At 41.1% G+C, this 15,239-nt stretch overlaps 1 pseudogene across 1 annotated transcript in view; it reads left to right on the top strand.

The window, feature by feature from the left end:
- Window positions 1-2,920: 2,920 nt before the first annotated feature.
- Window positions 2,921-15,239, top strand: part of LOC149807779 (3'-5' exoribonuclease HELZ2-like) — an 83,878-nt pseudogene continuing 71,559 nt past the window's right edge. Inside the window, exon 1 of the transcript XR_016421417.1 lies at window positions 2,921-2,987. The product of XR_016421417.1 is annotated as a 3'-5' exoribonuclease HELZ2-like (transcript). The remainder of the gene's footprint in view (window positions 2,988-15,239) is intronic.

The raw sequence follows: 15,239 nt of genomic DNA on the forward strand, positions 1-15,239 counted from the left end.
ATATTTGACAGAACCTTCCCGCTACTTCCAGATGATTCACAACAAAACCAAATACATGAAACACGTGGACGTCGTTCGAGAGAATTTGATCTTGGTCAATTACGAAGAAGATCTGGACTTTGTACAAGACGACCCTTTTGGAAATGTCATCATTGCGGCTTACGTGACAGCTCATGCTCGCTTAAAATTGTACGAAGCTTTAGAACTGTTAGGGGATCGCGTCCTGTACTTTGACACGGACAGCTGCATCTACATCGATCGACCGGGTCAGCAACACCCTAACATCGAAGGAGACCGTTTAGGAGCCTGGACAGACGAACATCCTGACGACAAGATTCTAAGTTTCGCGAGTGGCGGTCCTAAAAATTACGGCTACGAATACCGGGACAAACAAGGAGAAGTGCACACAGAGTGTAAAGCGAAAGGATTGACTCTGAATTATCGTACCAGTCGTGTGGTCAACTTTGGCGTATTGAAAGAAGCATTGCAGTCTGGAGAGGATGCAAACTTTAAAGTGACCACCTACCAGCCGAACAAGATTGTACGTTTACCCACTCACCACATCGTCAGTCGACCCTTGGAAAAACTCTATCAAATCGTGTACCAGAAGCGAGTGCGACTTCCCAACCACTTTACTTTGCCGTACGGTCACATCAATATTGGTCAGCATATAAAAAAGGACAACGTCCAAGACCAACAGTTCATTGTCACTACTAAGACCAATTGAGAAAAAATGAATCCCTTCAAACAGCAAGTATAGAGCGTAAGACTCAAGTCCAACGAGAAACTCAGGTGTGATTCTTTGCCTCACTATCACATCACCAATGCAGTAACACATCTTAGTTATTTATGTACTAACGCCATGACGAACTACGTGCAGCTAGTGAAACTTCCAGACCACAAAACTTTACCTTATGGACATACTGATATCACCCAGTATAAAAAGGGACGACTTCCAAGAACGACACTTCATTGCGAGGACAAGCAACGAGAAAGATGAATCACTCTACGCAGATGAAAAAAGAAAAGGAACAAACATCACTGACCTCTTTCACTACCATACCGTCACAGCAAAGTGCGTCCAAGAAGGGAAAGGATTCAGTAGACCTACAGGAGTATTTTAGCATCCAAATGACTCAGACAGCGACCTCAAGAAAATTTAGAACGACAACTTACACCTACACGGTGAAATTTAGAGACTTCGCGTCTGACATTTCAGCCGAGGAAGTAGCAGGTTTCATTACGGACCTACTTGACTCACTGTTAGAGGAACTCAAATGTCATTGCCAAGTCAAAGATCGAGGTCGTTTGAGCCTATCTATGTATCGCGACAGTTTGAACTCACCTGTATGTCTCGGATTTAGCACACCTGCAGAAATAACTTCGTCCAAACTTTTTAGGGCTATTGAAGACGTGCAGTCGATGAGAGGAAAATTTGACATCAACGAAGGAAAAGTAACCATTCATATGGTATACATTGTACCTCCATGGGAAGAAGACGATGACTGCACTTGATCTGCTTACTGATAAGTGTACCTAGCACGATGGATATAACAGCCGATTTATGAATGAAACGGATTAAGTGATGGGAAATATCTACGCTGGGACACAAGTGCTAGCTGACCAGATTTTTAACAACGTGTGAGACGAATAGAGAGAGAGAAACATGAACTTTGTCCTATTTGATTGCATGTTACTTGTTTTGTGTTAGCTTTTTCTTATAAATGAACATTAAATGTAAACAGGTTTACTAGAGCCAAGAACTAAATAACTAGTAAATAGGTTTGTTTGATGTAGAAATGTTTATGTATTAAATGGATAGTGCTTAGACCAAAGCACAGGCCAGAGAGCCCATGTATATACTTGAATAAATGTTTTGAACCCATACAATAGACTTTTCTTTTTTGAGCCATTATTCTCTCTGTGAGGTTTGTTTTAGAACATTTCTGTCGTCTTTTCTGTGTGTTTAAATGTGTATTTGTATGTTTGTCCCTATCTACACTTTGTCCTTACAAATACATTAAAATCCCTATAAAATGTTTTGACCCTATAAACCTCATGACGTCACCCAAAGTTCAATTCCCATTGACATCCAGGTGACATTCCCATGTTCAATTTCCATTTACGACAAAGTGCAAACCCCATATTTTAACGTTAAAGTCCCATTGACGTTAAAGTACTGGTCCTGTTCAATTTCCATGTTCAATTCCCCTTGACGCTCTACAGTTCCATCCATGTTAAAATTTCCCATGTTAAATTCCCCTTGACGCCAGAGTGAATCGACTGTTTTTGCATGGTAAGTCCACTTGACGCTAGGGTGACCCCATATACTACTAGCGTACTGGTAAGGATTCGGTGATGTCGAAGAAGGTGTCAATATGTTTAATATCATAAATCTACAGAAAATAGGTTTCAAAACACGCTCCAACACGCCCATCAAGGGCTACGCATGCCAAGCACTCTATTCGTATGTTCACAGACTCTTGCATTTTCTGTTTTGGTCGATTACTGTGATATAGAAGAAGGTATCTTTTCTAAATTTAACTCTACTTCTACAGTTACTGAGATGGGCGATAGAGGGCCCAACATATCCCAAACGACGAAAGGTTGTTGCTGAAGGCGCTTTGCCAAATACCATGTCATTGTTTCCGAGGGTAGTACATTTGCTTTACATCATAGTTCCACCCCAATCTAAACAGGTACATGTGAACCCAAAGGTGGCACAGATATTCCCGCATCAGTAGTTTGCATTCCTTGTCATGTACGTTTTGTGCGAACTGCATCTCAGTATTATCCGTTCTCTTTGTCTGAATTGGCAGAAATGGATTCGTATTCCTTGTTTATATATGCTCGCTCTCCAGTGACTTTTATTTTACCTTTAAGCTAAGAATAGCACATGTTCTAATTGCGACAGTTGAAGATGGTTAGAGTGGCTGAGAGTCCAGACGCTTGTGGGTTGACCCTCACACCGGATGGTGTCTTCAGCGGCAAGTATTGACACCAAAGTAGTAGTAAGTCTTTCGTTTGAGAAATCATTGACATACTGACTACTGCTGTCATTTTGTGTCCATACGACTTTGTTTATACGGACTGGAAACATTCCATACATTCCGTTACCACGATTCCCGTGTAGGTTAATGAAGTAAAATCTGGCACCTAAAAGCCGAGGGTAATGACACCAGCGTTTTGAATGTTTTGCGTTGAATCCAACCGATAGTAACCAAACGTAACTATGCTGACTGTAGTGATGTTGTCAGCAGGCTAAGTACAAGACCTTAAAGACAGCACCAGTGCCTGCGCGTGCCGTGATAGCACTGCCGACACTTGTCTGATAGTTTTAGCATCTAGGGCGACATTTAACGGAAGCGCTGGCCCGAAGGCGGCTTCAGCATAACTAGTAAAATAACCAGAATAACATAGACTAGTATAGTTGTTCCAACGGGCACAAGCGAGTCTCTTTAATTTCAATGGCGATATTATACGCCCCCATATTAATAGGTGCTCTTTTTTAGCTAAAATACGCGTCGAGAGTACATGGATGCTGCCTTTACATAGTATGCCCCAATGTGGATTTTCACAGAAGACAGTACGTGTTTCCCCGTAGGACTCACTACCAACAGAAATGACGTGTAGCAGGATACCTTTTTTCTATCAAGAATATTTCAGTTATGTTTATCTGATCGAGATGGATTCAAAGCCGTGGGCCCCTTGATAAATACCGGTATATTTGTGCCAGCTTCATATAATTCTGGTAATTATAATCTAAATATGGGTCACTTTGGGTTATACCAACCTGCCCAGTTGATATGTTGTACGTTCCTGGCTTGAACGAAATCTCTTAAAGTCCTATACAGGATGACAGGTGCGTATCACTTGTTTTTGTGGCCTACCGGTCCAACTTGAGGACTTGTTAACATGACATAAAATATCAGAAAATAAGTCATTTCTGTGGGCAGCAGTCGCCGCCAAAATTACATTAATCAAATGATCTAGTATGAAATCAAATGATTTAACCTAGCAAATGAAATGATCAATCCAGATTCCAAATGATGTGGTGTCACATGAAATGATTTAACGAACAAAACCGAATGATGCATTTAGATTTCAAATGACGTGGTATTAAATGAAATGATGTAGAGTGAAATGAAATTATTTAACCCATCAAACGGAATGATGAATTCAGATTCCAAATGATGTTGTGTGATATGAAATGATGTAGCATGAAATGAAATGATTGAACCCCAAAAATGAAATAATGAATTCAGATTTCAAATGATGTGGCGTTAAATGAAATGATCTGGCATTAAATAAAATGATTTAAAGAACAAAACGGAATGATTATATCTGCTTCCAAATGACGTGCTATTAAATGAAATGATGTAGTCTAAAATGAAATAATTTAACTCAACAAATGAAATCAAGATTTTAAATTCCAAATGATCTGGTATTAAATAAAATGATTTAAAGAACAAAACGGATTGATGAAATCTGCTTCCAAATGACTTATTATTAAATGAAATTACGTAGTATGAAATGAAATGATTTAACTCATCAAATAAAATGATGAATTCAGATTCCAAATAATGTGGTATTAAATTAAATGATTTAAAGAACAAAACGGATTGATGAAATCTGCTTCCAAATGACGTAGTATTAAATTAAATTATTTAGACTAGAATTAAATGATTTAACCAAAAAAAAATAAAAATAAAATGATGTATTCAGATTCCAAACGATCTGGCATTAGTTGAAATGGTCTGAAGAACAGAATGGAATGATCAGCTCATATTCCAAATGATGTGGTATTAAATGGAATGCATGGAAAGTAAACGGTCTGATCAAAATGTAAACCAGCTAGCGTAAATCCAAACAAATACAGGGGGGCGCTTTTAGCCAGGCTCACAATCAACAGGCGTATTTACAGAATTCGGCTGAGATTTTTACAGACGACATTTAACAGCTAAGGTTAGTGATTTTATCTACATTAATGAATGTGCGTGTACTTTATTTTCAAGTTCTGCCCTGTACTGCGCGAGTTTCTTAAGCTTCAACAAAGCGAGATCTATAAACTAAAGAGATTAAATCTTGATTTTATTTGATCAATATTAATTGCCATGTTTAATGACCTTACACATTAAGCCAACAATGTCTTTCCCGTCACTTTTGGCATAATTTACATTACCGGCCCTACGTGCATTCATCTAAGTTCTATATGTTATCAATTCTTTTTTCCGCCATTGAATCCAGTTTGCAGCGACATATTAGTACTTTTTTCTTCTTTTATATTTCCTCTTTGATATCGAATATAATTTTTTTCACGGCTCTTAGTGTACTTCAAACATCCTACTCTCCTTTCCAAACGTATTGAAAATTGGGGGGGGGGGGGTTAGGGAACTTAGTCATATATTTTGAAAGAATAATACGTGAACAATAAACAGTTACCTCCTTTGGAGTGTTTTATGGCGAAGAAGAAGCACAGATCATGTTTGAATAAACCCAAAATTTAGCAAATGATGTATGAAAATAACAAGGAAAGGCTATGGATTTTATCAGAATTATTAAAAAAAAACAGCATCAGCGATTTGTAAGTGATACCACGTAGCCCTTGGGGTAAAAGCGTTCTCTCTCTCTCTCTCTCTCTCTCTCTCTCTGCCATAGAACGGTCGAAGCTTAAACTTTCTGCGTTCTGCTGACTGCTGGACCAATGTTAGATTTTACCTGATATCCATCGATTTAAGTACTGTCTATTTGGTACTTATTTGTATCTAGCTCAATTGCCTGTTTCAACATAATTTTTTTCTCTCAAAAAGTAAACAACAAAAAATGAATAATAATGGGATAAACAAAGTTTTGTATTAAAAAGTCTGAATTTTAAAAATATAAAAGAGGTGTTTAAAAAATTGCGACCTCTTGTTTGGCAGCCTGACACAGAAAGATAAATGTGGGTATCAATATAAAAAGGCGATACATTTTCAAGATAAAAATGTTATAAAAGTAAAATTGGGATGAGCGAATTTGAAAGAAATTTTGTACATAAAAATGCCAAGAAAGGTATTTACAAAAAGTTGTGATGCCGCCGCGAGTTTCGAACTTCCGACATCTTGTTTTACAGAAGCCAGGCATAATTTATCACTTTTCTACTTTGATGTCATTGGCAGTGCCAACAAGAACAAAATATCAAAATTAATAATAATAATAATAATAATAATAATAATCATGATAATAACAATAATTATATATCATGTCAAAAGTAACAAATTGTCATTGCCACAAGAGCAATGTTTGTTTTAAAGCATGGATACATTCTAACTTTGCAAGCAAGCAGTGGCGTACTAAAGGCAAACGGTGTCGGGACTACGATGATAGCCCAAGAGGGTTTTGGCGCTACAACACCTCTGGCGCCCATCCTTGGTTTTGGAGTCCCAATGCCACTAGCGTCCGTACCCCACCCTCCTTTACAACACTATTGCATGCAAGTTTATATTATCAACTTCCTTCTTCTGACATCATAGACCTAAAATCAAGGTTTCTTAATCGTATGCTTCCAAATACAAGTCAAGCCTTATAGCTCAGTGGAGTCTCCCCCCCCCCAGGTTTGATCTCCTTGTCATGCCACTTAATATCAGATATTAGTTTATTACTAAAATAGTCCATTTTAGTCATAAAAGATTCAGACTTTGAACTAAAGTAGGACATTATCATCCTTAGGTATTCCGAGACGATGAAACATAAGGTAGCTAGGGTAAATCACCCTTAGCTGATGATGTGATAATCTGTGGAAGTGATAAAAAATAATTGACACGTTTGTGTAATTGTGTCACAGACACACAAATATAAAAACCAGTTCCACAAAAGCACTGTACCTCTTTATCAAATATTTAAGTCCAATTTTCATCCCAAAAGTGTTTTAGCAGAAGAGTTTTTTTTAGGTGATCACAAATATAAAAAATCGGGTTAAAAATAATATATACAGCAGGTTAAAAATAATGTTCAAGCAAAACATAAGCAACCTCCAGCTCATCATCATCACCATTAGCAGCACTATCATCATTGTTGTCATCACCATACCATTATGTCAGCTTAGAAATTCATTTCTTCTTGTTCTTGCTTTTCTTTTTCTTCTTCTTATAATAATAATAGAAAGAAGAATAAATATATTTATTTATTTATTTATTTATTTATTTATTTATTGTCATGGTAGCTTATAACTTTTCAGTACTGACTAATTTTAAGATCAACCAATAACAGCGTTCTCTCCAAAACTGTATAATCCTGTCACTTGTACAGGCTTCCACATATCAAGAAACTCGGTGTATATGTTGCTTTATTTCTTATATATTAGTAGTGAATAGGGATATCGTAGCGTCAATGGGACTTACCATTAAAAACACCCCTGGGACAATATAGCGTCTATGGAAATTTAACATTAACCACCCTGGGACAATATAGCGTCTATGTAAATTTAACATGGACGAAAAACCCTGGGACAATATAGCGTCAAGGGGAATTGAACAATCCAATTCACAACAGAGCACTTTAAAAGGTTCAAACTTCTTCTGTCTCATTTTCTCACTCTCTCTGTTTTTTGAATTTCTTCACCGTGACACTCTTTTCCTCCTCTTCCTCCTCACTTTCTTCCCTTCTTCTTTTCTTCTCCTGTTTCTTTTTCTTCACCTGTCTGCTTTCTTCCTCCTCTTCTTCCTCCTCGTCTTCTTCCTCTGAAGAATCCCTCTCTTCTGACTCCTCTTGTTTCTTTTTTGGGCAATCTGGAGACCAATGTCCTTTTTCTTGACAATGATAACAGATATCTTGACTTTTGTCTCTTTTACCCCCTGTTTTTCTTTTTTGACGGTCTGGACACTCTGAAGACCAATGCCCTTTCTTCTGACAGATATAGCAAGTATCTTCACTTTTATCTCGCAAGGAAGGAGAGTAGTCCGTCGGCTGGTCTGAAGAGAATGTTCGGATGACTTCTCGCAAAGCTCTGATGAAACGTTCGATCTGTCTAGTCTCTTCCATCGTTGTGCTCGGTTTGAGAGTGAAATGAATAGTGAAAGGACAAGTCTTGGCACAAATTCATGCCAGTGATTTTGAAGAGGACATGAGTGAACCAGAATCCAAACCCTCTAAACAAAGTTCACCACCCTTAGTTAACCCTGAAAAATACTATTCCATTCGAGAGACAGAAAAGAGCTCCTCTAGAAAATTTAGAACTACGGCTTACAAAAACACGGTGAAGTTTAAAGATTTCAAGTCCGAAGTACCGTTAGAGAAAGCAGAAGGGTTCATCACCGGGGTGTGGGATTCTTTGCTTACCACACTCAAGCGACAATGTCAACCCAAAGAAGACGATCGCTTGAGACTTTCCACACAACACGACGGTTTGAAATCCCCTGTTTGGATCGAGTTTAGCACCCCTGCAGAATTGACCGCTTCCAAAGTCATGGACAAAATTCAACACGTACAACAATCCAATGACCAGTTTGACATCACCGATGGAAAAGCCACACTGGACATGACCCAGGTCTCTCCTCCTCAAGGGACTGGACGCAAAAAGATGTTATTGGTGAACGAGCTTCGCAGCATTAAGCGTAGCCTCGTCCAAATTGACAACCCTCAAGACCAGATGTGCTTAGCCCGAGCCATCGTGGTGGGACTAACCTATGCCAACAAGAACGACACGGCAGAATGGAAAAGAGCCTGGAAAACTATTCAACAATCGGATCGAGCCAAACAACGAAACGAAGCAGAACTCCTGTTACAACAAGCCGGACTGTCCAAAGACAAACCCTGTGGCATTCCTGAGATGCAAAAATTGCAAGATGTCCTAGCTCCACGCTACACCTTGAAAGTGCACCCTCAAGAAGTGCGCGGACCTCTGTTGTTTCGAGGCCAAGACTTTAAGGACGGAAAATACATTCACCTCTATCATCACGGTGACCATTTCAATACCATTACCGGTATCACCGGATTCCTGGGATACGATTATTACTGTGAGAAATGTGACTATGGCTATAACAATCGAGAGCAACACAAGCATTGTGAATCGAAATGCTCAGGATGTTTGGCCTCTCCACCCTGTCTGGGCGAAGGGCAAGAACCAGTGCATTGTCCTGCTTGTCTGCGCACGTTTGTCAGCCCTGCCTGTTACCAACAACATTTGAAAACACAAGGTTCACAGAAGAAATGCGCTTGTCAACTGCTGAGATTGTGCCCCGCGTGTGGACAAGGCATACGTACCAACAGTACCAAGGCACACGTATGTTCAGGAAAGAAAAAATGTCACATTTGTCACCACATCGTGGACTTGGAACACCAATGTTACGTGCAAAAATACCAACCCCAACCAGAGATAGAAGATGGTCACAAGAAGAAAGGCAATTTCATCTTTTTCGATTTCGAATGCATGCAAGAGACCGGCATTCACATTCCTAATTTCTGCGTGGCTCATCGTGCGTGCGAGAAGTGCATTCAAGAACATATCGTGAGTCATTGCCCTCACTGCAGCAAGATTCCTGGAGGACGTGAAAAAATCTTTCGGGGACCGAACACGCTAGCCGATTTCGCACAATGGGTCTTAGACCCCATCGACAAGACGTGGAGCCAAGAGGACATCGAACGTTACGGAGATTGTCATCGTCATGCCACGGTGATGGCTCACAATTTCTCCGGATACGATGGACAGTTTCTTTTGAGGTACTATACAGAACATGGCACCGAACGTCCTAAAGTGACTTTGAACGGAGCCAAAATCATTTTCATGCAAGAGGGACAAGTACAGTTTAAAGATTCGATGAGTTACTTGGCCATGCCTTTGAGGCGAATGCCTAAAACGTTTGGAATGACAGAAATGGCTAAAGGGTACTTTCCTCACTTTTTCAATACGGAAGCCAATCAACACACCGTTCTACCCCATTTGCCTGAGGCTCACTATTACGACCCTGACAACATGCGTACCGAACAACGAGACGCTTTCTACGCTTGGTGCCAGGCTCACGCCTCGGACCCTTTCGACTTTCAGGAAGAAATGCTAAAGTATTGTCGTTCCGACGTGGACATTTTACGGCGTTGCTGTGGAAAATTTCGAGAACTGTTCATGGAACACGGAGGGGTCGATCCTTTGAAAGAAGCTTGCACCATTGCCGAAGCGTTTTCCTTAGTATACCGCCAACGATTCATACCTGAAAAGACCGTGGCTGTCATCAGTCCTCAAACGACCAACTATGTCAAACGTCAATACTCGGTCAAAGCCCTACGCTGGTTACATTACTTCTGCAACAAGGAAGACAAGTGGATTCAGCATGCCCGCAACGGAGGGGGCGAAAAGACCATCGGAACGCATTCGGTCGATGGTTGGGACTTAGAAAACCCCAAGATCGTGTACGAGTTTAACGGTTGCTTATTTCACGGATGTCCCGTCTGTTACCCTGACCGCGGGACTAAAAATCAGTTTTTACAAGGAACCATGGAAGACTTGTACCAGGCCACTTGTCAGCGACGCCTAAAGTTAGAAAAGGAAGGATACCAAGTGGTGGAAATGTGGGAACACGAGTACGATCACCGTTTGAAAACCGATCCCGAGTTTAAACGCCTCGTGGAAAGCTACTAGTTCATGGACCCCCTGAACCCGAGGGATAGTTTGTACGGAGGAAGGACCAATGCCACCTGTTTGCTGTACCAAGCCGACGAAGAGAAAGGAGAAGAAATCAGATACTTGGACGTGTGTTCGCTGTATCCATACGTGTGCAAATATTGTCGCTTTCCTGCAGGGCACCCACAATTGTTAACGGAACACATCGACCTGAAAAACATTCGTCGATACGAAGGCTTGTTCAAGTGCAAAGTTTTGCCTCCCACGAACCTGTACCATCCCGTCTTACCTCACCATTGTCATGGCAAACTGATGTTTCCTTTGTGCCGTACTTGTGCCGAAACGTGCAACCAAGACCAGCCTTGTCAGCACACGCAGGAAGAACGGGCCTTGACGGGGACGTGGGTCAGCGTAGAATTGTTCAAAGCTCTGGACATGGGATACCAACTGTTAGAAGTGTACGAACTTTACCACTTTCCCAAGACAGAACAATGCCACAAGGGTGACCCCACTTAGAAAGGCATTTTCGCAGACTACGTGGATGCCTTTTTGAAACTGAAGCAAGAAGCCAGTGGCTATCCTTCCTGGTGTCACACTCCCGAAGACCAAATAAAATTCAAAGAGAAATACTGGGCACAAGAAGGCATTACTTTAGATCACATCGAGAAAAACGAAGGCAGGCGATCGTTTGCCAAAGTGATGTTAAATTGCTTGTGGGGTAAAATGGCACAACGACCGTGTTTACCCAAGACGGAGTATTTGACAGAACCTTCCCGCTACTTCCAGATGATTCACGACAAAACCAAATTCATCAAACACGTGGACGTCGTTCGCGAGGATTTGATTTTGGTCATTTACGAAGAAGATCTGGACTTTGTACAAGACGACCCCTTTGGAAATGTCATCATTGCGGCTTACGTGACAGCTCATGCTCGCTTAAAATTGTACGAAGCTTTAGAACTGTTAGGGGAACGTGTCCTGTACTTTGACACGGACAGTTGCATTTACATCGATCACCCGAGTCAACAGCACCCTGACATCGAAGGAGACCGTTTAGGAGCCTGGACAGACGAGCACCCCGACGACAAGATTCTAAGTTTCGTCAGTGGCGGTCCTAAAAATTACGGCTACGAATACCGGGACAAACAAGGAGAAGTGCACACGAAGTGTAAAGTGAAAGGATTGACTCTGAATTATCGTACCAGTCGAGTGGTGAACTTTGGCATATTGAAAGAAGCTTTGCAGTCTAGAGAAGATGAACACTTTAAAGTGACCACCTATCAACCCAACAAGATTGTACGTTTACCCACTCACCACATCGTCAGTCGACCCTTGGAAAAAGTCTATCAAATCGTGTACCAGAAGCGAGTGCGACTTCCCAATCATTTCACCTTACCGTATGGACACGTCGGTATTGGTCTGTATATAAAAAGGAACCCTAGGCAAGATCGATAGTTCATTGTGACTACCAAGACCAAGCGAACAAGATGAATACTTTCAGAGAAACACGAAACAAGTTCAGAAAGGCACAATTCAAGTTTGGGGCTTATGAAGTGGAATGCGATTGTGAGCCTTGCGATGGGAATGCGATGCCGTAAAGCATCATGGGAACTTTGTTCTCACTGCCCCTATCATGGAAAGTGATGCTGTGCGTGTGAAACCTGAGGGATGCGAAAGCGATGCCGCTCGTCCTCTTGGACACTTTACTGGGTTTCGTTTTAAAGGTGAATGCCCACCTTCACGTCTACCTTCCTACGGATGTCATCCAGCCCTGAGCAAACTCCTGTCCATGTCACCCAGCCCTCATCGAAACGAACCTGTTAAAGACGAATATTCGTTCCCTGTGCGTTTGTCGGAATACTGTAACTTTGAAAATCGTTTTCAATCGTTCAAAGGAAAATGGCCTAAGTATCTAGGAGGACCGACCCCCGAAGAATTAGCCAGAGCCGCATTTTTCTACTTGGGCGAAGGGGATAAAGTCAAGTGCTTCAGTTGCGGTGTGTCACTTCACCACTGGGAACCGCAAGATTCAGCCTACCTGGAACATGCTCGATGGTCTCCCAGTTGTCATTACTTACCCTTAGTAGGACAATATATTTAAATAGATACTTTACAAGAGAACATTCGTGCTTTGCCTGTGGAGTTGAGAGAACGCATTTACCGAGAGCTGGTCAAAATACAAGTCAAACGTAAAGAACAATTGCATCCGTTACGTCACCAATTTTTAAATCACTGGTACCTGAATGTTATACAAGGACTGATACAGTTGAAAGTGTTCCATTGGACGGACATTAATCAACGATCCCCTAGTTTTAAAAAGGATTGGTTTGCTATTGATGATTCTGTCTACTACATTGTAAACTTACTGCATCGAATTCCAGAGGAAGAGTTAACGAATTACCAACATCTTTTACGCAATGTCAACTTAGTGAAAGAGGAAACTTCTGAACGAATTGTAATGTGTAAATTAGTGACTAAACGATTTAAATTCTACACTGAAGTAAAACCATGTCTGTGCAAACGGTACATTTCTTGTGTCAGAAAGAGGATTTAGTATGACCTATTCATGAATACTTTAGAAGAGAACATTCGTGCATTGCCTGTGGAGTTGAGAGAACGCATTTACCGAGAGCTGGTCAAAACACAAGTCAAACGTAAAGAACAATTGCATCCGTTACGTCACCAGATCTTTAACCACTGGTACCTAAATGGTATAAGAGGACTGATTCGTCAGAAATTGTTTCAGTGGTCAGACCTTGTTCATCACTTTCAGTTAGCGAATGAACTAAATGTTCGTAATTTTGGCTACTTCGAGATTCACCTAGAGCAACGTATTGAGGAAGACGAGTTAAAGGATTACCAACATATTTTACGTGGAATCTGCTTAGCGGAAGACGAAACATCTAGACAAACTCTGAAGTGTAGGTTACAGTATGCAAGATTTAGATTCCCTACTGGAGAACGAAGATGTCTAGTTAGAAAGTACCTTTATTGCTTCCGAAATAAAGAGACTATAAAATCAGGAATCCATGCCACGGCTTATGTCACAAGTGATTGAACAGATTCCGTGGAAGGAACTCAATGACCATATTCAAACCGTGGATCATTACCATCAATTATTACAAGAACTGTATCCATTCAATTTGGGACGACGCATAGTGTGTGTCTTAGTGACTTGTTTTCTGGGATTTCGTTTACCAGCCGATTCCTTGTTGACTCTTTACGAACAGTACTTACCACCCCAATGGCCTTAAATGGTCACGAAAGACTCCTTTTGCTCAAAGCCTTGCGTTTTCATCTGGATACTTCTCGACCTCAACAGGAAAAAAAGATTCGTCAACTTTTAGCTACCGAAGACGTGTATGACGATGTGTGTGTAGCTTGTGACTTACACCCTCATTGGACAGATGTTCGTGACTGGAAAAAGGGGGGTTTTGAGGCTTGGACCCAAGAAGTGGCCCAGTATGCACAAGAGTTGTTCAAGGAAAAAAGTTACTTTTCAACCTGTGTTAGTGACAGTGCCAGAAGAACCCCTCACCGAGAACAACCACTCGCTTCAGGACAGGACTGTCATGGACATTCCTGAAAGGTCATTCCGGGAGGACACTTGTGTGACAATACCTCATATAGAGACTGTAAGAACATTACACACTGTCCCTAGGACATCTTGGTTACCCAAAGCATGTTGTACAGAGACTTGTTTATATTCCACTTTGATCGTTTTGATGTGTTTTTTATTCCTGTACATAACTATTTGGCTTTTATGTATTTTTGTCTTTCGTGCTGTTCATATTTGAAACATTCAATAAACGTGTCCTGAAAAAAGTATATAAACTCTCGTCTTGTTTGTTTTCGTGTCACAAGTGACATTCCTAACACTATGGCTACCTCTGCTGTCTCTGCTCCCTCTTCCTCTACTGTCAAAGTCATCGACGAACACTTACATCGTGCCAGTTGGGAGGCTTTGTGTCTTCGCCATCCCTTTAACATGCTCATTGCTGGACCTAGCGGTTCAGGCAAAACCGAATTCGACAAACGTTTTATCGAACATAAACATCATTTGATCGATCGACCACCTCATCGCATCGTTTGGTGTTACAAAGAGTGGCAATCGGCGTACAGCCTCTTGCGAGAAAGTTAAGGCGATTCCATCGTGTTTGTGGAAGGCATTCCTAAAGAAGACGACGGCATCGTCTCTGACTCCCGTCAAACCCATTTAGTCATTTTCGACGACATGTTTGGAGAAGACGAAGAAGAAATTAAACTGGTTCACGCGCAAAGGACATGTCCGTAATGCCAGTGTCGTTTACATCACCCAAAATTTGTTTCAACAAAGTAAAGCCCATCGCACCATCAGTCTCAATGCGCATTACGATTGTCTTGTTTAAAACCCCTCGAGATAAATCGCAAGTGCAAGTCTTAGCCAAACAGTTAGGAACGCCTTGGCTGACTCAGGCGTACGACGATGCCACTCAAACTATTTGCTCGTCGATTTGAAACCTACGACCCCCGATGATTTGCGATTTCGTACCCGCTTGTATCACCACTGGGGCCAAGACGGAGGGCCTGTCCTGTACACGTCTCCGTCCTCGACTTAACTTCACTCAACAAAAAAATCTATAAAAACCTCAGACCCTTTTCGTCTGTC

Source organism: Sinohyriopsis cumingii, chromosome 1, assembly GCF_028554795.1.
Source record: "Sinohyriopsis cumingii isolate HCF-2022 chromosome 1, ASM2855479v2, whole genome shotgun sequence".
NCBI lineage: Eukaryota > Metazoa > Mollusca > Bivalvia > Unionida > Unionidae > Sinohyriopsis > Sinohyriopsis cumingii.